Genomic DNA, 5,219 nt, shown 5'->3' on the forward strand with positions numbered 1-5,219 from the left:
GCAGATGAGGAGCGCGGCGAAGGGGGCCGGACGGACAGGCCATGCTGCCCCCTCCCCCGACCCCGCTCGGGCGGGCGGGCGGGGACGGCCGAGGGGAGGGCCCGCCGGGGGCCGACCTGCCGGCTCCTCCCCCCGCCGCCCTGCGCGCATAAAGCCCCGCGCTCGCCCGCGCGCCCGCGGAGGCGGCGGCGTCCGGACCCCGCTCCCGCCGGGCTCCCGGGTCCCTGAGGGCGCGAGAGACCCCGAATCCCGAGGCGGGCCGGGACCAGGGCGCGGCCGCACCCCCCACCCAGCCCAGCGCGGGGCCGGGCCGTGGGAACGCCCTCCCGGAATGAAGCGCTTCCCGGTGCCTTCAAGGTAGCTCGGTTCCGGATCGGGGACCCTCTAGTCCTCCCTCTCAGGTCCCCGCTATCCAGAATTTAAGAGCTCCCCAATATCCCTGGGTTGGGAGGGAGATCGCCCCAGTGCCCCCCACCCTTCGTGTTCCAGCTAGGGAGAAGCCCTCCATCCCCCCAGTGGGAACGAGAAGCTGCCCCCAAGGCCCCCAGTTTCCTCCGAGGCTGATTCAGGGCTCCCCCTCAGCGGCCCTCAGTCCACCCTCAGTGTCCCATACCCTCTATATCCAAATTGGGGACCCCTTTCAATGCCTCGCGTCCTGCGTGGGGATCCTCCATCAGCACCCCAGTGGCAACCCTATCAGTTCCCCGAATCCCTTCTCAGCCCTTGCTGTCCCCTTCGACTCCCCCACATCCTTTCTGTGTGGTCTGTTGAGGAACCCCCCTGACCCAAGCCCGGGTTCTCTGTTTCCTGCCACCCGCACCCCCAGTGTGAGGAGTCTTCACTGTTTCTCTCACTCCTGGCTCACTTGTCAGCCCTACTCAGACTTCCGTCTGGATTCGGGAAAGCCGGGTCCGGACACTCACCGGCCCTCCCCACCGAGGCTGGGGGAGAGGGTCAGTGCCGCCTGGAACCTCCCGTTTCCAGTTTAGGAGGCCGCCGGCGCAGCTGTGCACCGTCCCCTCCCAATGACCCCCTTCTTTTGCAGAGTTCTAAGCCCAACCCCATCGGATTGGAAGAACCTAAGCCGCCTACCCACTGCGTTCGGAGTTACTTCTCTCAGTCCGCCTCAGTTTGAGATTTACTCCCCATGCAGGCAACCGCCTTCACTTCTCCTTTCTCCTCCCTACGCCTCCATCTCCGGGTCTCTGAGATCCCCTCCCTCACTTTCGCCTAACGCTCCTGGGAGCCACCTCACCCTCCCCGAAAACTACCTCCCTCCAGCCAGGGAACTCTAACATCCATTCCAGATCACCCGCGGAGCCAGGGGCCACCCTCCCTAACCCCACCTCACCACATCCATCTCCTCTCAATTCCCTGGCTGAGACCAGCCAAGAAAGGGTCAAAGCTGGAGGCTAAGACAGCCACTCCCCCCACATCCCCATCCCTGCTGGGGATCTCAGTGCCACACCAGCCCCTCCCTCCCAACTCACCTCCCAGTCCTGCCCCCTTCCCCACCTTAAATCCACCCCGTATAACCCAGTGACAACACTCGATGGCAAGCCCCGTGCTGCTCACCTTGACATCCATCCTTCAGTCCGCCACATTTTATTAATGTGTGCAGCAGTTCTGGGCGGCATAACCTTGACCTCTGAAAAGGTGCCCATCCCCCTCCTCTCAGTACACCTTCCCTCCCGCCCACCCCAACCACCGCGCGTACAAGAACGTGAGAGACTCAAGTTAATGGTTTCCTTGGGGACCTTCTGGGAACACTCAGCAGGTATATCCTGCCACCCTGGGCGCATAACACTAGAAACAAACTTGCTTTTTCCTGTTTTTATTGTCCTACTCACCCCACAGTTTCTCAGCATCCCCTGGACTGGGGGGGTAGGGAGCAGCTCACACAGGTTTTTCTCACCATCTCAATCCAAATTGGACTATCTGGTGTGTTCTGAGAGTGACACAGATGAAGGTCAGCAGGTGGAAAATCCGGTGTCAGGGAACTGGCTATTCCTAGTCTAAACTTCGGTTCCTTGTGTGTAAAATGGGGCCAATGGGGAGGTGCAGGGCGAGGGAAGGAGCCCAAGTGAGAATTGATTTGTGTGCTGATGCTGTTGGACAGGTGGCTTGGGGAGCGGGGTAGGAAATAGGTAAGGGTCATTTATTTAGAGCCAGCCAAGCCTCCGTAAGTAGTACATTGAGATAGGATCCACTTATTAGTGCCCTCCTTCAGGTCCTCAAAGGAGGCAGTATGTACTTGTCACTACCTGGTTTGAGGCACTGGAACGTGTGGGGTGGACTTATAGAAGTCTCCTCCTACCGTAGGTTCATCTCAGCCTCGCTGCTTCCGTCCACTTTGTTCACAGTAGGGGTAGCCCTCACAGGACAATGCAGCTGTAAATGCATGATCCTTGTAGTAAATTGAGGATCTCAGTGGTATTAAGGAAAAATGATCTTTAGAGCAACTGGCCCAGACTCCAGAATTAGGAGATTAGAGGGTGCTGTTCCAGCTTTTTCTCTCCACTACTACGCATCACTCAAAGAATGAAAGAATAATTTGCTTTCTAGTTTAAAACAAACAAACAAACAAACAAAAACCTTTCCAGAAAGCCAAGGGACACATGACATTATGCCCAAGCATTAAGATGCAACTTGGCACATTCACTTATTCTACAAATATTTATTGAACACCTGCTACCTGCCTGACATTGTCTTGAGTGCTATATTCCTACCACTACCTTTGTGAAACGTTCTTTCTAGAGACAAGAGTCAGATAATAGATAGATGATAGATGATAGATAGATAGATAGATAGATGATAGATAGATAATATGTCAGATGTTGGTAAGTGCTGTGGAGAAGGAAAGGGGATAAGAAGAGCAGGAGGTGTGAAGAAGAGGGTGATAAACAATTTTAAATCAGTAAATAGGGAGGGGTGATGTTTTGGCAAAGACTTGAAAGAAATAAGGTACATTAATCTCCTGTATGATCCAGAACTCTCATTTAAGCAAAATGTCTGCATCTCTTGAGTGCGACAGTAATTGATATTCACAATTTGACTTTCATTGCTTTAAAACAGCAGGTCCCAAACCCTAATGTGCGTAAAAGATCACCCAGTGATTTTCAGTAGACACAGGGTGGATAGGAGTTCTGAAAAATGCATTTTTTAAATGCATCTGGTAGAGATCAGATGATGCCGATAGCTGAGGTTTTTCTTCAGACCGCTCTTGAAGAAACATTGCTCTAAAACAGATTGAAGAGTCTTTTAACTTGACAACAACAACAAAATTAAAGATCAAATTACAGTGCATGAGGTTTTAATGTTGAGAGTATTTCACTGTGTTTTCATTCTTTGAAAAAGCAAAGACCAAAGCAAAACCCTGGGTTACCCAGAACATTCCATTTCTTGTCCATACAGGAGAAGAGAAATTTTATCATAAGCTGATCATGAGCCCAAGATTTATAATCAGTTTGTTTTGCACCCTTCCTATCATTTTTGCTCTAATTTTTCTCTATGCTTTTTTCCATCTCCCAAATTTCTGGACTTACCCAGGAGGTGATGGGGCAGGGTAATGAGAACACTTGGTCACTTGGTCCTGGAACTGCCACTGTTTCTGGTGGTGATATGCCACTCAGCCTTCTGAGCTTCCACACTCTCTGAGTTGCTGCAAGATTTGGGTGAGATCATGTGTATGAAAGCACCTTAAAAATTCTATAGCACTAGGAAAAGATAAGGAAGCTCTGTGACTGTACATTTCAGATCCAGTTAATTTGGCCCAGCTCAAATTCAGTTACCTTCAAGATAGTGTGGTACTAGCATAATGATACACATATAGAATAGAATAGAACTGAGAGTCCAGAAATAAACCCTCACATTTACAATCAACTGATTTTTTAAAATCAGGATACCAACATAATTCAATAGGAAAAAAACAGCCACTTTAAGAAATGATGCTGGACAACCTGATGTCCACATGCAAAAGAATTAAATTGTACCTCTACCTCACACCGTATACAAGAATCAACTCAAAGTTAACCAAAGACCTCAATGTAAGATCTGAAATTATATTTAAAAAATCAATCAGACATCATTAAATTTAAAAACATTTGTGCTTCAAGGGCACATGGGTGGCTCAGTCAGTTGAGCACTTGACTTCAGCTCAGGTCATGATCTTGGGGTTTATGAGTTTGAGCCCCAAATTGGGGCTGCTGCCAGTGAAGAGCCCACTTCGGATCCTTTGTCCCCCTCTCCCTGCCTCTCCCTCACTTGTGCTCTCTCTCTCTCAAAAATAAATAACATTTAAAAAAAACACAACTTTTGTGCTTCAAAGAACATTACCAAAAAAGTGGAAAAACAGGGGTGCCTGGGTGGCTCAGTCAGTAAAGCATCAGACTCTTGGTTTTGGCACAGGTCGTGATCTCACGGGTTTATAAGTTCCAGCCCCTCATCGGGCTCCAGCTCCATGCTGACAGTGGGGAGACTGCTTGGGATTCTCTCTCCTGATTTCTCAGCCCCTTCCATGTGCTATAAACAAACAAACAAACAAACAAACTTAAAAAATAAATTTAAAAAGTGGAAAAACAATACACAGAATAAAAGAAATTTTGTAAATCAGATATTCGATAAGGACTTATTATCTAGAATATACAAAGAAGCCATACAACCCAAAAATGATTAAAAATAAATAAATAAGTAAATTAAAAATGGGCAAAGGATCTGAAAGGACATAGCTCCAAAGAAGATATATGAATTGCTGATAAGCATTTGAAAAGATGCTCAACGTCATTAGCCATCAGGGAAGTGCAAATCAAAGCTACGATGAGATACCACCACACAACCACTGGGATGGCTATAATCAAAATGACAGATAATAACAAGTGTTGGCAAGGATGTGGAGAAATTGGAACCTTTGTAAATTGCTGGTGGGAATGTAAAATGGTACAGGACTATGAAAACAGTCTGGAAAAGATCCTCAAACAGTTAAACATAGACTTGCCATATAATCCAGCAATTCCACTCCTAGGTATGTACCCCCAAAGAAATGGAAACAGTATCCATGCATATCTTATACATGAAAGTTCACAGCAGAGTTATTTATAATAGGCAAAAAAGTGGAAACAACCCAAATGTCTATCAACTCTACACAATGGAATGTTACTCAGCCATGGGAAAGAATGCGGTACTGATCCATGCTACAACATAGAGGAAACTTGAACACATTA

This window comes from Puma concolor, chromosome D3 (assembly GCF_028749965.1).
Source record: "Puma concolor isolate L17-30 chromosome D3, mPumCon1.1.hap2, whole genome shotgun sequence".
Lineage (NCBI taxonomy): Eukaryota > Metazoa > Chordata > Mammalia > Carnivora > Felidae > Puma > Puma concolor.